Below are 27,331 nucleotides of genomic sequence, written 5' to 3' on the forward strand. Positions count from 1 at the left end.
AGATATTGAAATTTTTTTCTAGTTCTTTTTATCCACTCAATCCTTAATCAATATTTAATTCAATCAACTGATTTTACTGTTAATCGATCTAGTCCCTCTAAATTAATTGAAACAAGTCGGGAAAACCAAAATATTACCTCTCCGTGTCGAGAAGATTATATAACCTTAAGTATCCAATGAAAACGTCGACCTTTTGCCCTCATCCTTTCCCGCGCTTTGCGCTTCCGCATTTCATCCTTACTCTCAACATTATCTTCCTCCATTTTACATATAAAAATCAAATACTCACAAAAAGAAGTGGCAAAATCCTGCTGGCTCTTTACAACCACTTAATTTGACTTAATATCCAATTTCCAACAACAATAATATACCGGTAGTTTAATTGACAACCTACTAGCATCGAAATTCTCATTAAGAATGGCTCCCGCGGTAAAAAAACGGCAATTTTCAACTAGGTGGGCGTTATCTCATTAGATTTGAAAAATATCATTTGTCTTTTTTACCAATGCCTAACCGTTTGGATTTTTTAAAGCAATCTTGGCACCAAAAAATATTTTTGAATGAGGATAAAAAAGGTCTATCCTCACGTCATTTTTAAAGCTTTTATCATGATTACTCTATACAACAGTAACAAGGAGTATAAACCCATTAGTGGAAGCAGTATTTTTTCCCAAAACAATCTCTCTTATGTTTATGCAATGAATGAAATATATCACAATGCACGGGCCTTGATAGATATAGGAGGCAATGAAGGAAATATATCGCATGCACGGGCCTTGGTAGATATAGGAGGCAATGATAATCTCTCTCTTTGCACGAGAGGTTTATCTTTAATATTTAAATAAATATAATTATTTTTAATTATTTTAATCTTCAATAATTAACATTAATAATAGTTAAATCGTTTAAAATAAAGTTATACCTATTATCTTCTCAAACGTTGCTAATATTGACGTTTAAAGTGAAGGGTACCCCTCTTGCCCGCTTTTTTCAAATTTGGGGTATATATACGATTCGTTTCCATTATAATAATAAGGAAAAAGCGCAATTGCGAAAACCTTTGGTGGCGATCCCACCTTAGGGAGGCTAGACGTTTCTCGTAACCCTAGCTGATCGCCGCGTATATCCTAAAACCAAACGATGATAATGGAGTAGAAGCCAATGATACAGATTGGTGTCTATGTGGAATAGACGGAAGACCAGTGGATGGTGGTGTTAGAAGACAGTGTAAGTGCAGACTGGTGTTAATGTGGGATTGACAAAGAACAGAAGATGGTGGTGGTGTTAGAAGCCAGTGTAAGTGCAGACTGGTGTCAATGTGGGATTGACAAAGAACAGAAGATGGTGGTGGGTGATTAGAAGTCAGTAAGAACAGACTGGTGTCCGTGTGGGATGGACAAAGACCAGAAGATGGTGGTGTGAGAACTCAAGTAGAGGAGCCATTTCCGTGACTGTGAAAGCAGTTCGGAAATGGCGAACACGTTTGCTCCGATACGCAAACTGCGAACGCGGTCACGTGGGTGTAACAACGGACAGACAGACACACACACAGACAGACACACAGACAGACACGGCCGTTACAGAACCTCTCCTGGACTACGTCACACGGAGAGGTAAAAACTGCGAACGCGGTCACGTGGGTGTAACAACGGACAGACAGACACACACACAGACAGACACGGCCGTTACAGAACCTCTCCTGGACTACGTCACACGGAGAGGTAAAAATTACATATCTACGCTTTTTCAAGAACAATTACATTTTCGAAAACATTTTATCATGAAATTAATTGTTCTTGAAAAAGCGTAGATATGTATTTTTTCAATTAATTTAGAGGGACTAGATCGATAAACAGTAAAATCAGTTGATTGAATTAAATATTGATTAAGGATTGAGTGGATAAAAAGAACTAGAAAAAAATTTCAATATCTGAAACTTCAGTCAATTGATAAACCTCACACATATCGTTTGTTTTTTCGGCCTTGGTCCAAACCAAGACGTTTTTATATAATATCTGTCACTTCAGTCTTAATGTAATTAAATTTTGAATAATTATGTTTGCTTTACCGTCATACATTTGCACTCTAAAATATAATGGTGCATTCAAACTCCAAATATGCTGTTTTTTCCAGTGCCATAAAAGACATCATTTAGGGTGTACTTTAACCCCATTTCTATGATCAATTCACGCCATTTACTAATATTATTTGCAAGTATTAAGGAAATATTAAGCATTTATGCACCATTTACAGTGGCTTTTAACATCTTTTTTAGACAATCTATTGAACTTCTAATATTACTTAGTTTAATGGTTTTAAAAGTAGGGAAAAAGTACGCTACCTATGTCACCTTATTAAACCAAGTGAAGTGAAATAATTGTTAAATATATATTATAACCACTACACCACAGACACGTGGTAAGTCTAAGTTTTCCAAGAGATCTAACTAATCATTATGTCCAATCAAGATGGTTAAAACATGTATCTACCTGGGCTCGAACCTGGGACTTTCCGCGTGTGAAGCGGACTAGAGTGAGATATAGACCGAGTGGGGAAAGGTGAAGCCCCGTCCTTTGACATGCGCGGTAACCACTGGATGTTTTACTTCCAACAGCAACACGTAGATGGCGGGGATATCTACACTTTGGCGCGAAATTTAAAATGCTTCGTTTTACAACATTGGTGTTGATATAGATAATGTTAGTTCAAATCTTAATAAAATGTTAAATATTTGTGTTAGAATATATTTCCCACGATGTTTTAAACACAGCATACACATTGTTTATTACTAAATAATAAAGTAAATATGTCTAAGTTCATGATTTTAGCAATATTAAATGTATAATTACGGAAGTAGTTTGTCTTTGGGATTTGAATTTATTATTTCTTAAATAAATATGGGTTGTAAATGCCCATTTTCGAGTTTCAGAAAAACAAAAATGAATTTATATTTCGGATTATTTCCCAAATAATCCCAAAGTTAGGAAATTTATCAGTGGACCGAGCAATGATGCCTTAAAATTTAGAATTTAAAGTACAATTCCCAACATGTTTTAAACACAACATACACATTGTTTACTGCTAAACAATAAAGGATTACATGTATTATTATTAATCCTGACGTTAGGAAAAATGGTTAAAATTATTTGTAGACCGATCGATGATGCCTAAATTGGAAAATACCTGCACTTGCGTCTTTGCAAGATCATGTCTTGTTTTTTTTCAATGAAAGACGTAATAGTTTTCCAATAGCCATTATGTTTGAAGGATCATTTTTCTCAGAATTTTCGCAGTTAATTCCACGATGAAGAGAGTAGTTTTGTAAAGTGCGGTGCTTGGAGTCAATTTAGCTACCAAACGATAATGAAACAGACTGAAAGTAAGTTTACTTTTGTTATTGTCATAACTTTGCATTAAAATAGCCGAAGCAAAACAAGTTTAACATACATTCATTCTATTTCATAAACGTGATTATTTACATTTTTGGCCAAATCAATTAACTTCATGCGCCGTAATTTACAAAGACTTCTTTCCTCATCCCGCAATTAACCACAATAAATCACAAAAACAACCAAGCAAGATATGTTATTAAATCTATACTTATTAAACATTTCCGCTGTTCATTCTTTTATTCATCATAGGGCTTCAATTGAAGGAACTGCATTTGAGAGTTTCTTTATTATGTCTACCAAAGAAATTCAGAGAAAAATTATAATTGAATGTTTATTGTGTATAATAAAAAGTTGTAAAACAACTCACGAGATTATGCACTTGGTACACATTTTCAATACAAAATTTCAAGAGAATAACGTATAAATGCAATAGTCACGCGTACAAATTTAAATTGGAAAAAAGAAAGTAGTAAATCAGTGATTTTTCTCTCTCTCTTCTTTCGACATTCAGTAACCTTCGTTGCAGTCGAATTATTTTATGTACATCAGATAAGTTGTTCGAAAAAAGATCAAAAACGCTAGTTAAGGAATTGCATTTGCAACCTAATTGTTATACTGCGATTGTAAAATGTATTTTGGGCTGCGCAAATGTTTAGGAATAGAAGAATTAAGAGCATTTAATAGAGTCGAGAGCGGGAGAACATTATGAACTAACTTGTGAATAAAAGTATCATGATTCAGTCATTAATTTTGATGAGATCAAGGATTGTCAATAATAGTCCATAATTATAAGTAGCTTTAGGTAAAAAGTATTTATGACTGAACTCTATAAAATTACGCTGTACTGCTTCTACTTTTTTTAGGAGAAAGTGGCTACAGCTATCCCAGGCCACCCAACCAAACAGCAATCTGGAACGAACTAGGCTTAAATATAAGATGTGGAAATGACGCAGAGATTTCAACTCACGACAAAACTTAAACGAAATCTCTAAGAACGACGACATAAGCTAATAGTCTTGGTGACGTGCCTACAAAAATGTAACTTAGCGTCGAATATAGTACCCAAATCTTTTATTGTTTAGTAATAAACAATGTGTATGTTGTGTTTAAAACTGTACATCGTGGGAAATATTTTTAACACATATATTCACCTTTTTATTAAGATTTGAAGTAACATTATCTATATCAACACCAATGTTGTGAAAGGAACCATTTTAAATTTCGCGCCAAAGTGTAGATTTTCCCGCCATCTACATGGTGTTGTTGGAAGTAAAACAACCAGTGGTTACCGCGCATGTCAATGGGCGGGGCTTCACCTTTCCCCACTCGGTCTATATCTCACTCTAAAGCGGATGTGATAACCACTACACCATAGATACGTGGTGATACTGAGTTTTCCAAGAGATCTAGCTAATTCTTTTGCCCAATCACGATGGTCAAAACATGTATCTACCAGGGCTTGAACCTGGGACCTTCCGCGTGTGAAGCGGACGTGATAACCACTGCACCATAGATACGTGGTAGCACTGAGTTTTTCAAGAGATCTAGCTAAATCTTATGTCCAATCACGATGGTCAATACATGAACCTACCAGGGCTCGAACCTGGGACCTTCCGCGTGTGAAGCGGACGTGATAACCACCACACTACAGATACGTAGTGACACAGTGTTTTCCAAGAGATCTAGCTAATTATTATGTCCAATCACGATGGTCAAAGCCGTACTTCTGTAATTAAGTAAAATTAACATACTTAGACTTAATTGTTTTGATCAAGCTGGCCGATAGCACACCCTGAATACTTAATTGTTAATTTGAGATAATTCCGAAAAGTATCTTCGCTGTAGTTTTTAAGTTATCGGTGGGTAAAAATCACGAAAACGCCATGTTAATCTCCATAGGAAATTAGCAAAAGCGGGTGAATATTACTTTAACGTTACAAAACGGTATCAAGTCATATCTACAAGGGCCTACCGGCCCTGTAGAATTCTTCATTTTATGTACAATTTGCTTATTATTTCTACACATCTCTTGCCTGGAAAGGAATGAAAGAGAAAGTTTTAAATAGTATCACGAACCATTTATTTTTAATATTATGAACATACCTTTCGGAGATTCGAATCAACAATCCATAGCTTCGCAGTCCAACACCGTATCCACTACACCACCGAATGGCTAGTTATATTGGTGTATTTTTTAAGGGCATATTCGGACGATTGGGATTTCTGTCCATTGGGAATATAGCCATCGGGCTAGAAATCTAAAAATCATCGCGGGATATTCGGTCTAATGGAATTGCGGTTCATTGGGAATTCGGTTGAAAGGGAACATACCGTAAAGACGTCCCTTCTTAAGGCTAGGGCGGTTTTGTAACAATAAAGCACTACCTCCTATATAAGAATAAAGGCCCGAGTATGGGAATTTTTTTATCTTCGAAATGCGGCATTTTAATTCGTGGGATTTAGACGCAGCGCGTCGCTCGTTTCCAGACTTTGACGTCACAGCTATCACGTGTTTGTGACGTCTGTAGCAGACGAGAGGCTCTCATGGTTGTCTTGGCGGATTGGGAGGGACTGCTCGAAACCTTTTGTTCGTCACATTTGTGAATTATGCGTTAAGGCAGGTTTCTTATATTACTTTTGGTTAAAGTAATTTCTTTAACTTTTTCTTTCAAAATACTAAAGAAGTACTAAATATTTATTTGATTATCGACTTGCTTGTATTAAATATTGACTTAAAAAAGCATTTTTAAAATTTGAAGGTTGCATTTAACCCTTGGTCTATTTTCATAATAGGAAATGTAGAAATAAATTTTAAATTCTTTCTTAACAGTATTTTTAATTTAGGTTCAAATTGGTTCCCTGAATATAATTATTTAAACAAGATAAGTTGATATTTAAGTTCACTCATTTAAACGAGATTTAAAAGTAAAAAATTTGATAAGATAATTTTGAATTTTAATAGATATTGTTTTTATTAAAAGTTTAAAATTAAGACTGATGCAGTCAGCTTTATTAATGTCAACAATACTATTTGAATTGGTCAAAAATAAATAATTTGTAAGGATTCCTAAGCTGAACTGCAACACACTTGCCCCTACATTATTCGAAATTAATAAAGTAAGCTTAATTTTTAAATTAAGTCCAATGTTTTTGTAGTATGCGGAATTAAAAAAATCCGTCTCCATCACAACACTTCATCTGATTAGCCCTAATAATGTGAAAAATGTTATTTCAATACGTCTAATAATTATTGAAAATGTCTTGGAACGATGTATGAATAAAGTGGTTCACTTCTAAACCTTTGCATGTTTATTGACTCGAGAATTCAGCCTCACCTGCTCTATCTCTTACAAATGTTGGAATTTCTTATTTTTATTTTGAGTTAAATCAAAAATAAATATTTATTTTTGGTTAGATGTATATCTACTTAAATATCACTATTTAATAAATCTGCTTTGGTTTTCAATCTTTCGAAGCACCACAACACAATTCCAAGAATAACCGATGATCCCAATAGGTAGTAAACATTGCAGAAACTCTGGTGGTCCGCAACTGTGAAGTCTGGGGATTAAAAGTGAGAGCCATAAGACATTTTGAATCATTTGCGAATTCTTGCTTGTTCGCCTTATAAATTTAGACTTAAAAGTAGGTCAGCGACATTTGGATCCTGGTCATTTGGGCGCCAAGTCATTTCATATAGTATCATCCGGTTAAAATGTGTTTTACTCTAGCACGCATTTTGGAATATACTAATGCATTTTCTGGTAGTTTTGTGAATTCCGATTTTACAGTTAAATTATTTTTTATTAAATAAAAGTAAAAGGTTATTATGACAATTCCCGCTGCTGTAAATGTTCTTAATGCAATATTACATTTAATAACAAATCCTTGTCTGATTGCTTACGAAAAAAGACAACAAGAGCCTAAACTACACCATATTAATCACATAAAATTTAAAGCTTGTCAATCGCACATTGAACGGCGGTAAAGTGAAGTACTATATTGGCGGATTGAACTTAACTGTAACTAATCTGTCACAACCCTCCAGAAATTTTCAGAAATTATCTCTACGATGACCTAGCCTTACCTGAAATTAGAAAACCTAACCGATCCAAGTTAGTAATATTTCTGCGGATTTAAATTAATGCCAGCGTACAACTCCCAACCTGGGTTCACATTAAAAAAAACCCAACCCAAAACCCCACGATTTTTATTAGGTTTTACCAGAACTAATATAAGAAGATGAAAATTATGAATTCAAGAATAAAATATAGAGAACACCGTTTTAAAATCTAGCTCTCTATAGTGTTAGGCATGTACCTTGGCAAAGTAAGGGTTTAGTTCAAATTTTATTCACAGACCTATGAAAATCCTATAACGTATTCATGGCCCGTGAAGTTTCAAATTATCATCAAAATCGAAAAATACTGCATGAATTGCTTCTTTGGGAAAGTTTAAATTACAATGAGTCTGTGAGATTGACTAACTTAAGCAGCCGACGCAATTGCAAGATCAGAGAATGTATTTCTACGCTCTAAGCGGCCTTATTTTTTGTGACTTTGTTTACGGCCGTATTAGTGCGCTGGGACATTCGCGGTGCGAGGATGTCTCGGGGAAAAATTCACCCCTGTACACTTCCCTTCCGTAGGGTAGCTTCTTATTAGAACAAAATAGTAATAAATCCGCATAATATGACATAATAAAACCAATTGCTAATATTGATTTACTTTTTTGTGTTATATTCATCATGAAAATTTTTTAAGTCAGCCCTTTTACTGTACTTGAAGGGTAGAACAGCTCCAAAGAGGAAGATACGTCCTCCTAACCAAACCTAGCCTAACCTAACCTGGTTTTGAACAAGAACGTTTTATTGGATGAAAGAGTTTTTTTTTAATGCTTTACTTATGCCCAAATAGTCAAGTCTAATTTTCACTTTTTCTTTATACAATTATATTATATATTTAGAACACACGGTGTTGATATTATGTACGTAGGTAACCTCGTATTTTAAGCTTAAGATGATACTGAGTGGAGATTGCAGCTGTGAAGAACCGCGCGCTATTAGGGGGCCCCAGTGTTGTTCTAAGTGGCACAATTGTGCCTTTTCGGTACATTTTAAGATCTTCAGCACCGAAAGTACATTTGGCCTGTTTAAAGCACATTTTCAAATTTCATTTTTAACATTAGCGTCTATGGGACGAAAATTCCGCCACTAGGTGGCGCCAAAAGCCTTTCGTTGGGGGGACGGAAATTTTCCTACCCCCAGGGGGGAAAAGCACATTTTGAAAAAAGCTTCCATTGGATCAGTACATTTTACTATTGGGGAAAGCACCTTTCCAAAAGTCGAAGGAACAAATAGGGGCGCCTCAGCTTTATCGGGAGACGGGAGTCTATAGTAATGTACGCGGGAAGCTAATATTTTCAGTCGGCAGCTCTAAGCCTTTGCTTAACTGAATTTTCTACTTTGATTTAAATATTAATTTTTTAAGCTAAGTATAATTTTTGTGATCTAAGTGAGACCATTTTTGTTCGTAGTATATTCTTTTACTAATAGCTCAAGTGTTGTTTATTTACTACTTGAAGTTCCGATATAATTTTATTAACAGATTAGCATCATTAGCCGAGCCGATATTGTAAATTAACGGGTGTCAATCTCCTTCTTAGATACACCTCTCATTAAAATTTTAGGACATTTAAGTATAATGTTTGTGGTCTAAGTGAGACCATTTTTGTTCGTAATATATTATTTTACTAATAGCTCCTTAGAAGATTGCGTCACGTGTTCTTTATTTACTAACGAGCAATTTTTTTAGCTGCGCGAGCTTTCGGCTTTGAGTTTTGACGGGACTCCGGGAGAGTGGAGACGGGAGTCTTATGTACCGTCGGGAATCTCGTATTTTCATTGCCACGTCAATGCTCTAAGCCTTTGCTTAACTGAATTTTCTACTTTGATTTAAATATTGATTTTTCAAGCTAAGTAAAATTTTTGTGGTCTAAGTGAGACCATTTTTGTTCGTAATATATTATTTTACCAATAGCTCCTTAGAAGATTGCGTTTAGTGAGGAATTTTAGCTTGACCATTGCAAGCAAAACTCTGAGGCCATTGCCCAACGTTCACTGAGCCGCTTCGTCACATTATCTTATTACAATATCACATATAATGATAAGTGTTGGGATCAAAATAGACCTAAAATAATAGATTAATAATAGACTTAACCGATAGGTTAATAATAGACATAATAGACAATACTGATAAGGAAATATGTGATAAGCGAACTTTCATGTGGAGTGAAGTTAACGACGACGGCAGTTCGGCCGGAGATACCAACATAGAATCAATACCACGCGTGTAATCTTTTATCAGTAATAAATGTTTTAATATTATCACGTTGCTTCGTTTAATCAAATCCTTAACATTGGCGACGGACGTACGAAACGAACTCGCATCACTATTTTTCGCATCACGACCCCGCGTCAGACACCAGTCAGCAACCACACCGCAAAGTATCGTAACAATGGCCAAGTCACAAACCGTTCATGGACAATTTCCAACTTTCAACCCGGACGCGGACCAATGGACAATCTACTCCGAACGCCTCGACCTATTCTTCCTGGCCAACGGCGTCAAAACCAAACCAGACACGGCAGCGAACGCCGAATACAACACCGAAATTCTGGACCAGAAACGCGCCATACTGCTCACCGCCATAGGCACACCCACATATACGCTGCTACGTACCATCATCGCCCCGGAGAAACCGAACACCAAGTCCTACACGGAGCTCATCGACATTTTAGCAACATACTTCGAACCAACCCCGACCGAAATCGTCGAAAGCTGTAAATTTTACAAACGCGACCGAAAACCTGGCGAATCTGTCTCCGAATACGTCGCAGCATTACGCAAGTTATCCGAACACTGCAATTTTGGCACAACGCTCAACCGTATGCTGCGCGACCGTCTGGTCTGTGGTATCAACGACGAACACACCCAAAAACAATTGTTGGACATCGAGAACATCACGCTAGAAAAAGCCGTATCCAAAGCGCTTGCCATGGAAACCATAAACAACGACGTCCGGACCATAAAAGGTCATCCGGACGACTCCACTATTAATCGGATCACACCATACCTCCAGCACCAACACACAAAGTCTACCCAACCTCCGTCGGGAGCGCAAAGGCCACGTGCATATAACGAAAGACCCATACGAACGTCAAATCAACCTTGTATTCGATGTAACAGTAGAGAACACCCAGAATGGGAATGCCCTTATAAAGAATATACTTGTCGCAGTTGCAACACCATCGGACATCTTTCGAAGGCCTGTCGAAAAACATTACGTAAATACAATCAGCTAGATGCCAGAAGCCGCTCCGATCGACACCTGTATCCATACCGTTCCAACCTAATAACGGACCCAACCGACTCGGATCATATCAACAGGATCCACAACGTCAAGTCATCAAATCATCTCGAAAATACCGTCCCTACCGCCCATGAGCACATGCCGGAATACGATACGTTCATGATACAGGATCAGCAGGAAGCAGTCAACACTGTGAAAAGCAGCCTCGCCTCCTTGCCGCACAACACCAACGACATCATCTGCTGGAATAGCACTCAGGACAAACCACCCCCAGCGGTGAGAATAACCTGTTTAGTCAACAACACACCACTATCCTTCCAACTCGACACCGGTTCTGGATACACCATTGTATCTCAGGCCGTCTTGTCAAACACACTGAACTACAACGGACCATTAGCACCCGGACCTGAGCACCTGACTGGATACACGGGACATCCTCTGGACATTAGAGGCCAAATAACTGTCGACGTCACCTGGCATGGAAAAACCTTGCAGCTGCCATTGGTCGTAGCTGGCGGAAACAAACCCAACATAGTGGGCCGCAATTGGATTTACACAGATCTCGGGATACTACCGAAGCCAGAAAATTGGGTAAACAACGTATCAGCCTGTCAAGAAAAGTTGGAGGAGTTACTTGCGAAACATGAAGAGATATTCTCACCGGGCATGGGTTGTTTGAAGAACGTCAAGGTAAAATTACATATACGCAAGGACGCAACTACCCCTCGTTTCTATAAGGCCCGATCGGTACCCTATCACCTGAAGGCCGACGTTGAAGAAGAACTGCGACGCCTAGAGAACGAAGGCATCATAATCCCAATTCCATTTGCTAATTTTGCCACTCCTATCGTTCCATTACGAAAGAAAAATAAGAGTGTACGAATATGCGGTGACTTCAAAGTCACCATCAACAAAATCATAGACACTGAAACATATCCTCTGCCCAGGGTGGACGATATATTTGCGAAGCTGGCTGGCAGTAAGGTATTCGCCCGCATTGACATGCGTAACGCCTACAACCAACTGGAACTGGACGACACATCAAAAAACTATGTTGTTATTAACACGACAAAGGGTCTTTATCGTTACAATCGCCTCCCCTTCGGCGTGTCCTCTTCGTCGGCGATATTCCAAAGACGTATAGAAACATTATTACAAGACCACACTTCAACCCATCCCTTCCAAGGCGACGTGGTTGTCGGTGGTGTGAACGACCTGGACCTGTTAGAAAAATTGGGAAGAATTTTTCAAACTTTTAAAGACGCCGGGCTCAAGTTGAACCGAGAAAAATGCCAGTTTATGAAATCATCAATAAATTTTCTCGGCTATCGCTTGGACGCCGACGGATTGCACCCGCAAGAGGAAAAACTTAATGCCATCAAGAATGCACCTGCACCTAGAACGTTAGAAGAGTTAAGGTCATTTCTCGGCCTCATAAACTATTACTCTCGCTTCATTCCGGATTCCGCCACGTTACTTTCACCATTGTACGAACTACTGAATAAAGACACCGAATGGAAATGGTCCCTCAAAGAACAAAACACATTTGAAGTCGCAAAACGCGTAATTCAGTCATCCGACGTAGTAATTTTGTTTGACCCAACGAAAGAAATCATCTTGGCATGCGATGCATCGCCTGTCGGCCTGGGCGCAGTTATCTCTCACATAATCGACGGCATCGAAAGACCAATTGCGTTTGCTTCTCGCACATTGAACTCCGCAGAAAAGAACTATCCACAGATAGAACGTGAAGCATTATCCATCATCTTCGGCGTCACGCGTTTCCGCGACTATCTGTTGGGCAAGCAGTTCACACTCTTTACGGACCATAAACCACTCACCACAATTTTTTCGGAAAATAAACCAGTTCCACCGATGGCTGCAGCGCGTTTACAAAGATGGGCGTTAATTTTGTCGGCGTATGATTACAAGATCATGTACGAAAAGGGCTGTTTACACGGAAACGCGGACGCCTTGAGCCGGTTACCGCTTCCAACGCCTGACACCGAACCACCACTACCGACTGAGCTGGTATTTTTGATCCGCGCCGGAGACAAAAGCCCAATTGACGCACACGCCATGCGAGAAGCAACCATGAACGACCCGCTGCTCCAGACAGTCGCCAAATACACCAGAGAAGGCTGGCCCAAGAAGTCCGCGTCTTTGTCCGAAGACTTAAAAAAATATCATCGTCGAGAGCTCGACATATCTACGGCAGACAACATACTTCTGATAGGCAACAGAGTTATTGTTCCCGCGTCGCTCCGTCAATTGGTCAAAACCGACCTCCACAGTACACATCAAGGGTCACGATCCATGAAGGAAATAGCGCGATCAAAGGTGTGGTGGCCGGGCATTGACGCAGAACTCGAGGAACTATCAAAAACATGCGAAACATGCAGAAGTCACGCAACTATGCCAGCGAAACAGTTTTCCCCTTGGCCGCAAGAGTCTGCTCCATGGCGAAGGGTGCACGTTGATTTTGCTGGACCCATAGAGAACAGATATCTGCTGATCACTGTCGACTCCTACTCCAAATGGATAGAAGTAGACATTACGAATTCGACATCTTCTTCAACAGTCATCAGACATTTACGACAACATATGTCACGTTTCGGAATAATTCCGCTATTAATTTCGGATAACGCCCCGTGTTTCACTAGCGAGGAGTTTCGCGAATTTACCAAGAACAACGGCGTCACTCACGTCACCTTACCACCCCGCATCCAACGGCCAAGCCGAGCGATCCGTCCAAACCGTCAAACGGACTCTGCAGAAAATGACAGGTGGATCAGCCTACGGAACGGAACTTCTCAAGGACGGCCTATTAAAATACAACGACGGTTCGTTGGAATGGCGAATTTCCCGGATACTGACAAACTACAGGAGAACACCCCTCAACGGCGGCCCATCTCCCGCCGAAAGAATGTTCAATCGCCCCGTTTTGACATCTCTTGACCTATTTCACCCGGACCAAAACAAGGCGAGCGAAGAAAATAAAATTCACGACTTCGACGCACGCGAAGGACAACAAGTATACGCCCGAAATTTTGGTAAAGGTGAAAAATGGATAACGGGCCACATTATCGGTCGGAAAGGTCGCGTTATGTACACCATCAAAACCAATTCTGGAGCGACCATCCGCCGGCACGTAAATCAATTACGTTTTCAAGGAACCATCCGATCTGAAGAGGAAGAGGGTCCACCTATGCCTAGTCATACTACATCACTATCACCCCTCAATCGAATGGATTCTGATGAGGACACCACGACCCATATAACATACAATTTAGATCATGGACACCGTATCGGCGGAACCATTCAACCAAACATAACAGCAAATGCAGCTAGTGGGACAGAAACTATTCCAAACTGTCACGGGCCAGCAACGTCGCTAAATCCACAAAAACCAAGCGAGCCGACAACCCATATCCATCACGACATAGATACCGGACCAAGACGCTCAACTCGCATACATAAACCGCGCGCGATGTTTAGTTTATAGATAATAAAAAAAAGGGGGGGGGGAAATGATGTTGGGATCATAATAGACCTAAAATAATAGATTAATAATAGACTTAACCGATAGGTTAATAATAGACATAATAGACAATACTGATAAGGAAATATGTGATAAGCGAACTTTCATGTGGAGTGAAGTTAACGACGACGGCAGTTCGGCCGGAGATACCAACATAGAATCAATACCAAGCGTGTAATCTTTTATCAGTAATAAATGTTTTAATATTATCACGTTGCTTCGTTTAATCAAATCCTTAACAATAAGTTTAACCACGGATATCCTGTTGAGATTGTTTTAAAGTTCCTAACTCTCGATTTTGAAGTTATATACTGTCTAGTGACACTTGAAGTTCCGATTTTATGTTATAAACAGACTAGGATCGTTAGCCGATATCGTAAATTAACCGATGTTAATATCAAAGCTTAACTGAAACACGGATACCAATTTTTTTAACTCATTAATCTAAAATAAAAATATAATCTTTCATATTTAAAAAAATATTCAGGTAGTATTTATAAAATATTAATTAAAAGCGTAGTAATTGTCTAGATTAGTAAAATCCATTATCGGTAAGTGTACTCATACAAATGGCCATTTGATTAAAGTTCCTTTATAGAAACTAGTTCAAAAGAAACGAAAATTATATTTATATTTCTCCTTTAATATCACAAAACGTTAACATTTCTATTTTGGAATAGAAAAACTTCGGGAATTATGCAAAGAAGCTGCCAATTTTGCTGTCAGAAAATAATAAAATTCATCTTCTTTTGAAACTTAACCTGAGAAATTTAAATTAAAGAATAGCTTGATATCTTTTCCAGTGGATAATTGTTTGATATTGATATTTTCGTTTCATTGATTTTAAATAAATTGGTATTGACATCGGTTAATTTACGATATTGGCCAATTGATCATCACTAATAGTTTAAATAATTTCAATTAAACGGTTCAAAACCTTCAGGAAAAGCTTAGTTTTATAATGAATAAAATTCTAATTTTAAAGTAATAAATTAATTTATTGTAGGTAATTAATTTACTGCCTTAGTGTAATTTTTGCTGAAATAAAATTATGCAATGAAGTGACGTACATTTGGGTAAGTGTTTCGCGGGAGATTCAAATGTCGAATTGGTTTAAAGAAATAAGAGAATAATTTGAGATGGTGAAATGTAGAGAGCTGCAAAATGAAAATATTAAACTCCAACTCCTTCCAACTCCAAGGCAATACGCAACAATGACTCCAATTCCTCCCAATGCCATAATCAAAAGTTTCAACTCCGCAGAACTCCGCCAAGCTTAATGTAAAACTCCTCCCAACTCCTTCCATGAAAATTAAAATTTCTTAAACTTCTCCCAACTCCTTCCATGAAAAATAAAATTTCTTAAACTCTTCCCAATTCCTTCCATGAAAAATAAAATTTCTTAAACTCTTCCCAATTCCTTCCATGAAAAATAAAATTTCTTAAACTCCTCCCAATTCCTTCCATGAAAAATAAAATTTCTTAAACTCCTCCCAATTCCTTCCACGAAAATTAAAATTTCTTAAACTCCTAGCTTCGTCCATTAAAATCTTTCTAGTTTCTAGTCTTTGGAAGATTTCTTCACTCTTTAGAATTGGAAAAGTAGAAAGTTGTAGCTCATTAGTTTTCTTTCAAATTTGGCCTGAGATTGATATCACGAGTACATATAAATTATTATTTTCAAATAAGGAATAATATTTACTCATAAAATTCTTCTAGACATTAAAACTTAAGATTTGGGGGGAAAAGGCGCTACGCGTTGTCGTTGAGTCATATTTTACACTTAGTTTCTTAAATTAGCTATTTAATTAAAATCGGACTGATTCGCTTCGCAAATGCTATTTTGAAGGACAAGACCACGAACTTCACGAATCAAGAAATACTAACACTAAAGTCCATTCTGTTATTAGTTGTGCCTACCAATATGCCTACTGCCTTACTTTAATATGCCTCAAAGCTAGAAAGGAGACTCTTGTCAATGGGTTTAAGAGAAAAGGAAAGCGCCCGCGGCCCCACTGTGTGAGAGACTCACTGAGGGGACGTGTCACGGTGGGTTACGGGTGAAAAAAGAATTTCGTACGAAGCTTCTGAAGACTAACAACGCTAAAGTCCGCTTTTAAATTGGAGCCCTACCACTTACCAGACTTAAGTTTTCCAACTCCGTAGATTTCCATGTTTTAAGATAATTTTCCAATGCCTCCCAACTCCGCAATTATAATTATCATTATTCCCATTGCCTCCCAACTCCGCACACGAAAACATCCACTGCCACCCAACTCCAATTTTATCTCAGAAAAACATTTCCAACTCCTGGAGTTCCCATCGCTTAAACGCGGAACCCAGCGGGTTTCGGAGTTCTTCCACGGAGTTGCAGCTCTCTAGTGAAATGTTTGGCGGGAGATTCAAATGTCGATTTGGATTAAAGAAATAAGAGAATAATTTGAGATGGTGAAATGTTTGGCGGGAGATTCAAATGTCGATTTGGATTTGGGTTAGAGAATAAGGTTTTAAGCTCTCTTTCCTTATGGAACCAACGCTAATGTTTACATTTGGATTTGGGTATTTAATCATTGAAATTTTTAGAGAATAGTGTCCCTGGAAACATTTCAAGTGTTCTGCTTATTTCCGCTCTCGCGAATTTCCAGGAGGCTCAAAGTATTTGACTTATTTCCGCCCCTTTTCAACCTTGTCTTGCTGTGATTTATTTCGTCGGTTTTATTTTAAGCAGGGACAGAAGTAAGATAACTTTGAGACACTTATAGGGGTCACTGCCTCACTGGACCAATGTCCTATAAATTGATTGGGTGTGCAAAATGTTCTGGTTGCTGGACCAGCTTGTTACTTCTAATCGATTAATTCCCTCACAATTATTTAAAAAAAAATACTCCGCTTTTTTATGAACAAGTCCATTAACCGAAAAGTTTTTAGCATTAAATTAATTATAGTTCAAGGCAGTATTAACCAGCCCCACTGCTCATTTTTATGAGATGAACAATCGCTGTGTGTATCAAATATATTAAAAATGAAAGCGTAATATCGCAGAAAGACCTATTTAATGTGAGAAAAACCGTTTAAAATAATGAGGTTGTCCACTAAGTTTTTAATTTCAGGAATTAAACCACAATTATTCGGTTGAAATGGTTATCCGTTCACCTCTAAATGGCAAATGTAAACTTGAAACCTGAGAATTACAGCTGTAAATCTAAAGTGACTATTTTATGCTTCCTCCTCCTCCAGTAACGTTTTTACGCTTCTAGCCTTTTGAGGTTCTACACAGCTTTAACATTGTTTCTGACGTACAATCTTACTTGGTGATATGTTCCGGAAAGGTATATCAGAACATTTACGTCATCAATCTTTTAGAATCTCTGTTTCATAGAGGCACCTAGGCTTTTGAAAGCCTAACTAGTCTTGTGCACAATATACCTCTAGTAGCAGTGCATACTATGGCTATGGTCAAGAGCGGCTACGCACCACCTCTGCTACGAAACGTATTGACGACCAGAATTAACGCCCGTTACAGCGCTATATATTAGTATACACTGTGAAGTTGAAATATAAAACTATACTATGGCTACTATAATATACACAATGTTACATATTAAATAACTTAAAAAACCTCCATTCCAAGGTCAGGATCCCGTGATACAGTACACTGACCCTAAAAATGTGAGAAACTAGTCTATTTGAAGGTTCACGAGATAGATGGCGTAAAGTTCTTTAAAACAAAGGTTAACGCTTAGTGCACCTCAGACCACCTAATCCATGGACAGGCAATTGAATTGAGAGCTAGGTTTGCTTAGAGTAACGCATGAAAATAGCGCTGTGGCCAGGGCCGGATTAAGGGGGGGGGGCAGAGGGGGCACCTGCCCCCGGGCGGCAGCAAAATAGGGGCGCCCAAGATGTCTGGTGATACCCAAATCTGAGCGATTGTTTTATTAAATTTTCGAAAAACTCAAAAACATGACGTTAGTTTTGAATGATTACGGGACTGTTTTTCGTTTTTAAATAGGTATATTAGCTATCGAGACCAATTTATTACACCAAATTAGTTGGGAGGAGACGATAAATAGATTTTCCGAGTCTAAATCTAGAAAAGCCTATTCAAAGACATAGGCAGGGCTGATACTAAGTCACTTTTTTCAAATTCGGTTACTAAAAGTCACTTTTCCAAAAATTAGTTACTATTTGTCACTTTTTTGGATTTTTGAGTCTTTCGGTGTTATTTATCTTCTCGACCACAAGGTTAAACGTAATATATTTGACTGTATGACGGTTTAAACGCAAAAACCGCGAGATTACAGTTGATCAAACCCAAAAAATTGTGGAGCTCGCTTTGCTCGCTCATCAAATATTTAACTTAATATTTATAATCAATCCAATTCAAATGAATGTTTTAGTTTTGATTTAAAACGACATCAATTACTTTGCATTCTGAGCTGTGTTCCAAAATGGTTTAATTCAATTTCGCCGTAGAAATTTTATGATTGGACTTTTCCTTTGACTGGAAATATCTAAGCCCATAGATTGGGCTTAATTACGGCACCGACCTTTAAAATATCTTTAACTACTGAAAATAATTATGAAAATCGATCATGTCTGAAAACATTTAATTTAAAGTGCCCTTATTTTATAGCTTAATTTGCCCTTATTTAGTCACTTTTTGCTTACTATTTTTAAATTTATTAGTCACTTATTCAACTTAAATTGAGCGTATGAGTGAGTATCAGCCATGCATAGGGATACTTTTCACTTAACAAAATTACAATAGGGAGCTAACAGCTGGCTAGGGGGAAGAGATAGTCTGACGTCACGCAGCCGCCCTCTGGTTGGCATTTTTGCGCGTAGAATACTGTTTCCAACCGTTAGGGGGGATGAAACTCCAGTAAGAGATAGAAGGGTGTGACGTTTCAGGGTCAGAACTGTTAGCTCCCTATATTTCTAATAAAAACAAAATTGTTAAAATTTCTAGCTGGTTTTTAAGCTGTTTGCCTATAGGCTGTTACGGCGACCGCTGGAAGCAGGCTGGCTGGCTTGCTGGCTAGCTGGCTGGCTAGCTGGCAGGCAGGCTGGCTGTTTCGCGTTCGCGTTCATTTTCGTAAATTTAAATTACGCGGCAGAGTTTGCCGGAATTTCATTATCCACCGCACTAGCGACATCTATACTAAATTCGATCATATTTTCGACGAGAAAATCCTTACACTCGGAGGCATCGGGACTAGATCTCACGAGTGAGTGACGACGCCGGTGTGGGATGCGGATACTCAACGTTTGCGCCACTACGGATTGTTGTTAAGCTATTGATATTTTTCCTGTACTTTTCCACGCCTTGCTTATTGGTAGCGGGAATCCCTAATTTCGGGTTTTGTTAAAGACAATATCACACTGCAAACAGCGTTAATATGCCTTGCGCATATCTTGTTATAAATTATGGGGCCAAGGGAAGGGGCACCCATCGAGCCACTGCCCCCGGGCGAAAATCTTCTTAATCCGGCCCTGGCTGTGGCGGCGGATGTTGGAAGTTGTTCACCAAACCCTAGTAAAATTCGCGCCATTTGGTTTTTTGAGAATAAGACAGATGGTGAAAAAATCTGACTAAATTTTTAAAGTGAGATCAATTTCATTATTTATTTTAGTCTCTCTCTCTCATAAACGATCTGTCAAGTTAGTTTTTGTAAATATCACTCTGGTATTGTTTGTTAAGTCTGTTTAACATTAATAAAGTGGTTAAAATATATCGCGAACCATTACAGACGAACTTTTCTTTACGGAATATTTGGCGATAAATTGCGGTCGGTAGACGCGTGAAGGTGCGTGCTACGCACTGCCATTTGTTAACGCGGGTTTAACATGGCTTTGCCTTTCCATGGGTTAAGTGTTCTGAGAGTTCACTAACCTTTGACGACGATGGAGAGCGGGAAAACGTCGTCTGCGTTCAAAGCGTTTTTGCTTCGCTCCAGTTTTTTAATTTAACTTTTGTTATTTTCTCGTGTACTTAAGTTAAATACTTGTGCTTTTAAGTAAGCTTCACCGCGGTGTTTTCCGTTTCTTGGTTTAAATTGTTCTTATTTGTGTTTCATCGGGTAATTAAGTTAATTGAATGCCTTTCGCGTTAAGCCTCGGTCTTGTTGTGACTGTTCACGTATCACGGGCCTCGTGTTTTGTTGTTTTAAGCAGCAAGTGGTATTGCAGATTTTACTTCGTATTTTTTAACGGAAACTACTTGAACTATGCGCGATTCTGGCCTCGTAACCCCTTTTGGTTTGACAACTGTCTTGTAACTCTTTAATGGTTGACTTACCCAAGGCCAATAAGTTACTGTCACGTGCTACCGTCGCCGCTCTGGCGTAGTTCTTACTATGCCGAATTTACAACGAACACCTCCTATGATGTCTACTCACCAGCCTACATCAACTTCAACAAATCCTATTGGTACACTCTAAGAAAAAAAGGTTCTACTTTGCCGAGAAAAGGGTTCTTAACGCTTGTCCCCTATTTTAAACCCTTTTTTGATCTACAAAGAACTCTTTGATATGAGTTCTCCATAAAGCCCTAAAGAGTTCATCTACGATCCGAGCTGGGGTTTTTCTTTGAACCAAGTTAGTTTCTTTTGGAACCGTATTAGGTTCCTCCCTGAATCATGTGGCGTGTGCATCAGAACCTTGTTCAGTTGTAATCGGAACCATGTGTAGTTTGACTGAGAACCGTGTTGAGTTCGACTCTGAACCCCGCTTCGTACGGCTAAGAATTGTATTGCGTTAAACCCAGAACCCGGTTTAGTTCGACCCAGAACCCTGTTTAGTTATAATCCGAACGCTGTGTAGTTCGACTCTGAACCCTGTCGATTTTGCCTCTGAACCCTGTCGAGTTTGACTCTTAACCCTGTCGAGTTAGCCTAAGAACCGTGTTGCAGTCAACCCAGAACCCGTGTAGCTCGACTCTGACTCCGCTTTAGTTCAAATCTGAACCTGATTTATTTTGACTCAGAACCCTCGTTTGTTTCAAATCCGTTGGAAATATATTATGGGGAGAGGGCAAACCCATTCTTGCCACGTCACAGGCTTATATATCTTATCTCGATTCCATTCCCCTAACGGGGGAATTTCAGCATTGCGCCTTCAAACGCTCCCCTAAGTAGAGGTGTAAAATGACGTCGGATGTTCTTTCCCTCCCTGACAAACGCTCACTCCCTATAGCATATGACCACCTCTTAGAGAGGTTCTTATTTTAACAATTTTAGGTTGCAATCATGACAATGATATTCAATTTTTCTCTCTTGGTGACTCTTTAAAAACACTTCACCATAAAGTATAAGTTTACACTATATATAAATGTAGTAAAGCTGAATTAAAGAGTAAACACCAAATTTGAAATATTAATATAAAATAATTTCTTGGAATATTGAAATGAAACAGAGCTTTATAGCTACAAAACTACTAAAGGAATCGTAATGCCGAAACATATTTAACATATTTTCATTTAATATTCAGCAATAAGAAAATGTTATGATTTTGTAAGAGATCAATTCATCCTACTCGCTTTATATTAACCTTGTGTTTCTATTTATATGCTATCTTCATTACTCGTTCTATATAAACTTTCACTTGTGCCGTTCCAAAGAAAAGAAGATTATCTTAAATAATTAAATAAATATAACTGATATTAATTTTTTTAATCGTCAGTATTTTACCTTAATTCTAGTTAAGCCGTTTTAAGAAACATTATTCTTAAAATGAATTTAAACATAGCTATTGTTGACGTTTGACTTCTAGCGTATAGCGTTTTCCCAATTTTTGGAAATTTAGGGTATATAAAGCGATTCATTCACAAATGATAAAAATAAGAGCAATTGCGTTAGCATTTGGTGGAAGCCCTGCCATTGGGAGGCTAAACGTTTCTCGTAACCGTAGCCGATCGCGCGTACATCTTAACCCCAACGATGATAATGTAGTAGAAGCAAGAAGGAATTTACTATAAGAAGGCCTAAAAAGACGTCCGGTGTGCGCGTGATAGTCGACAATCCCCCCTCATGGGTGGGGGGAGGCTGGAAACCAGGGCGGGACTAAATATTTTATCTTACTCTATATTTTCCACCAGCTATCTCTTTTAACTTTTCGTTAAGCCTTGGTTTGGTTTTTGGAACTGACGAAATTATAAGTACAGTATACTTGATTCGATTTAGAAACAATTATAGAACGAACGATTTTCACGTAGAGACACGTATTCAAAATCTATTAAGTAAGGTTCAAAACCTTAAACTAACTTGTTAATGGCAATTAAAAACCATTCTCGTACCGTTTCTACACCGCTGGGCCCTGGCATCCTTCATTTTCTGTTTACTTTGCTCGAGGTTTTTTTTCTCTATTCGGAATACGTCAATCGCGTCTGTATGACCTATCCCCACGGGATCCAATAGGAAAGCGCAGAGCAATGACGGGCATGAAAGGGGTGGGGCTTATTTGTCCGCTGACACCGGCGTAAGAGTAGAAGCGTAAAATCTAGTGACTTAGGCATTCTTATAGTACATTTATTCTTGGTAGAAGCCAATGTTCCAGATTGGACTGTATGTGGTATACACAGAAGACCAATGGTGTTGTCAGAGGCCAATAAGTACAGATTTGCGTGTATGTGGTATATACCATACGAAAGACAAGTGTGGAGATAGCGTAATGAAGTAGAATTTTCCTAATTTCTGTTAACTGCGAAAGCGGTCCGGAAATTGCGAACACGGTTGCTCTGATTTGCCAACTGCGAACGCGGTGATAGACAGACACACACACACACAGACACGTCCAGTGTTATACCTCTTCGTGACGTCATCGTCACTCGGAGAGGTAAAAACCTGTGTTAAGGGAAAATTCTAGTAATTTTATGAATTCCTCTAATTTGAAGACATTCCAGCATATTGAACTCTCCGAGAATTATTTCCCAATGAATTAAAAATCAAAATAAGTGTGAGTTCCTTCAAATATTTAGTATAAGGTAGTCCGAAGAATTATAAATTAATTTTGATTATTAAAATCTTTGGGATATTTTTGGAATGTTTCACTATGCAGGTAGAATTAATAGATGATTTCTCTCTTCACCCTTCACGATCTAAGTTCATATCGAAAAACCTTTAACTTAAAAACACACCATATGAGCAAAAAAGTGTTAAGTAAAGCCCAAAAGTGTTTATGCCCACCATTCAAACAGTTTTATGTCAAACAACAATGCGATTCGGAATTGATTCGGTTATAAACGGTTGTGTAATCGTTTCCAATGCGTTGGCAACGGTTGTGCAAGCTCGTGTAAACGCGGCTTATATTTCCGTTTAAAAACATTTCAATAAGGGTCAATTAACACCGTGCCGTTTTTCTAAGCACCGATTGATAGAACACCTTCCAACTGAAACAAAAACACCCAGCACACCTGGAAGAGTTAATAAAACCTAAAGGTGTTTCTAAGTACCAGTGAATCGCCAATTCCATTAAAAATTACCTATAAAGAGTCAACTAGCACCTTTTTACGGAGAAAACACCATCTCAGTTACAAAACACTCTAAAAAGAGTAAATAAACACCTCAAGGTATTTCCAAATACCCATGAATAACCTTTTTTTCTAACAGTATTCTTTCACGAACCTTTAAGGATCTTTCAAGAACCCGTATTTTTTTCATGAACCCTCAAGAATCTATCAAGAACCGAAATGTTCTTTCACGAACCCTCAAGGATCTATCGAGAACCTGAATGTTCTCTCACGAACCGTGAAGGCTCTCGCAAGAACCCAAATGTTCTTTCAAGAACGTTCAAGGATCTTTCAAGAACCCGAATGTTCTTTCAAGAACATTCAAGGATCTATTAAAACCCCACACGTTATTACAAGAACCCTTTTAATTAGATACGATCTCCTAAGAACCTTCCTGTTCTACTGTGAACCTTCAACCACGTCTGAGAACCAGTAGCGTTCCAACTAGAACGTAAGAGTTCTATTGAAAACCCTCGAAGAACCCCTTTTTTTACAGTGTAACTCTACTGCCTCAGTGCAGTCATCTCCATCTCTTAGCCTGCCTCGTTTCAACTTGTCAACTTGTTCTACTTGCAAAAATAGTTACCTTTTGCCTCTAACCTCGGACGCATTGGTTTGTCCTCATTGTGTTGTGGTTCAAGCGCTGGAATCTCTTAAATCTGAAGTTCGCTTACTTCAAGCTACTGTGGCCCAAATTACTGATAATACCGCCTCAAATGGCATTGATTTATTGGCTCTCTCGGGTGACTCAAAGACGGTTGACACGTCGCTGTCTAATCTCACGTGTACTGTTCTTAAGCAATCGGATTTAGTTACTCATCCTGTTATTAATGCCATTCATTACGATCTCAAATCCCACAAAGATGCTATTTCTGACTTATCTACTAAATTTGATGATCGGCTCACCGATTCGCCTAATAATACAAGTTCACAAACCTCACTCTCTGACATTGTAAATCAAGTTCACGAAGAGACTGTTTCTATGTTTGACCGCCAATGCAATATCCTTTTGTTTGGTCTCCCTGAAGTGGGGCCTAGTGAAGACTCGGATCAAATTAGATCCCTTATGTCAGACTGCAAAATTAACTCCTTTGTGCGTTTTTTTCGCCTTGGCCGTGTGCTTCCCTCTCCCGGTGAACGCCCCAGGCCTGTTAAAGTGGTTCTTCTTTCGCCTGGACATAAAGGCATGATTTATCACTACTTTCGTTTGCGTAAATCTGAAGATCCCAATTTTTCGCTTGAAGCACGACCAGACTATACTCCGTCCCAACGCTCTAAACTGGCTGCCGCAAGAAATGAACTTTCACGACGCCTTGCTAACGGTGAAAGTGATCTCGCTATTCGTAACTGTAAAGTTGTTAAAAAGCCGCGACGCGTCTCTCACACCGGGCACTCTCCCATTGTTGCTAAGCCGGGTGATCTTACTAATACGTCTTCCAACACTGTACCCAAACGTGTCTTCAGTGCGCCTCAAAACCTACCTTCAGCCCCGATCGCGCCTGGTCCACCACTATCCTTCCCTAATTCTCTTCCTATTGGTGCAACATCCTCTCCCAGTGCGGTCGGTCTTCCTTCGCCCCCTAATGCCATTTCGTGGCCTCCCTACTCGTATCCCCCATCGTTAATTAATCACAACCGTCCTCCGCCGTGTAACTTCTACCCCTGTCCGCCACCATTTAACAACCCCCACCATCCGCCGGCCTTTCGTTCCGCGTAATGTACCTATACCTTCTACCTTAAATTCTAAAGCCGCCGTTTTTCGCCCGTCCTTGCAAACTTATCTACAATGCTACGCCTCATCTAAACCTCAAACCGACTCTTTGACGGCCTCAAGCCGTGTCTCGCTCCATTCTACTAGTGATTCTCTCGCATTATTGACCAACGTCCGTAGCCTTAATAATCGTTGTAAACTGGAAGAACTTGCTGCTCTAGTCACCACTCATCACTTATCTCTTGTTGCTTTAACCGAAACCTGGTGGTCACCTGAAGTACAAGACTGTGAATACCCTCTTCCGGGACTTACTCTTTATCGCCAAGATCGTTTTATTAGCTCTTACGGTGGCGTAGCGTTATATCTCCTCTCGTCCTTACAGGTTACCGTTTTATGTTTCCGTGATCTTGATTTAACCAATTTCACCCCGCATATTCACGGTCTCGATATCCTCCCAGTCCTAGTGTCACAATCTAACTTTAAGATTGTTATTTGCCTAATCTATCGCTCGAATAACTCGGCCTATTGCAACCATGACATTCTCCTATCGTTTCTAAACGCGTTAATTGTATACTGTGATAACAATAAGTTCCTACTCCTCCTACTGGGAGATTTTAACTACCCGCTAATTGACTGGTCTACTACCTCTCCAAAAACTGGTGCGTGTCGGTTTAGTAAACTCTTTTGTGATATAGTCCGACAATACTCCTTAACACAAATTGTCTCATTTGCTACCCGCGATGGCGGTACTTTCTGTAATGATAATATTTTGGATCTAATTTTTACTTCAGACTGTAACCTTGCGCATACTCCTATCTTACTTCCTCCTATAGGATCAAGTGACCACGGTTCAATACTTTTTAATATTGTCCTCTCCCCCTCTAGTCAAATTCATGTTCCTAAACCGAATTTTTTTAAAACCGACTACGACTCATTTAGCTCCTTCTTATCTACAATTGACTGGTCGTTGCTTTTATACCAAGGTGACTTAGACACTACTTGCTCCGCCCTTACCACCTTGTTACATTCTGGTATACGCGATTTTGCCCCGTTGTCTAAACCCCGTAAAGTCAATTCTGTTGCCCTTCGCACTCAAGCTAGTTACAATTTTAAACGTAAGACCTGGCAGCGTCTAACTAAAGCTAAATCCCGTGGTGCCGCGTCTGCCACAATTCATCGCCTCCATCTTGCTTACCGCTTAGCCCGTAATGCTCACACGACCCATTATCGAAATTCTCGACGTCGTTATGAAAACTCCCTAGTATCTCTTATACAAACCAACCCGAAATCGTTTTACTCTCACATCAACTACTTTCGCAAATGTCGATACAAAATCTTACAATTAAAGCATGCTGATGGCTCACTAACCAATACTATATCTGAGTGTGCTTCACTACTTAATGACTATTTCGCCAGTACAGTTAAATGCCCTATTATGTTACCATCGCTATCCACGCCACCTGCCCCTATAGACCCCGCGGCGCCTGCTCTAACTGAATTTAATTGCGACCCCAGTGATATCATGAGACTCCTCTTAAGTTTAGACGCAAATCAATCGCCAGGTTCTGATGGTATTCACCCTAACCTTCTAAAAACCCTAGCACCACGTTTAGGCTTACCGCTCTACCTTCTTATAGCGCGTTCCTTTTCCTCGTGTTTCATACCCACTACCTGGAAGGAAGCTAATATAACTCCTATCCATAAGAAAGGGTCGAGAGCTGATCCTAATAATTACCGTCCCATTAGCACCCTTAACCAAGCCTCAAAATTATGCGAGCGTCTTGTACATGAGCAATTACGATCCTTCCT

General features: G+C 39.0%; 2 non-coding genes across 2 annotated transcripts; both read right to left on the reverse strand.

Annotated features, from left to right (window-relative positions):
• Positions 1-4,836: 4,836 nt before the first annotated feature.
• On the reverse strand, positions 4,837-4,909 carry TRNAV-CAC (transfer RNA valine (anticodon CAC)). The gene has a single exon. It is a non-coding gene; the product is annotated as a tRNA-Val (tRNA).
• Positions 4,910-4,974: 65 nt separating this feature from the next.
• Positions 4,975-5,047, reverse strand: TRNAV-CAC (transfer RNA valine (anticodon CAC)). The gene has a single exon. It is a non-coding gene; the product is annotated as a tRNA-Val (tRNA).
• Positions 5,048-27,331: the final 22,284 nt, after the last annotated feature.

Source organism: Phalangium opilio, unplaced genomic scaffold, assembly GCF_054372755.1.
Source record: "Phalangium opilio isolate 3A_F unplaced genomic scaffold, DU_Popi_V2 ptg000352l_1, whole genome shotgun sequence".
Classification (NCBI taxonomy): domain Eukaryota; kingdom Metazoa; phylum Arthropoda; class Arachnida; order Opiliones; family Phalangiidae; genus Phalangium; species Phalangium opilio.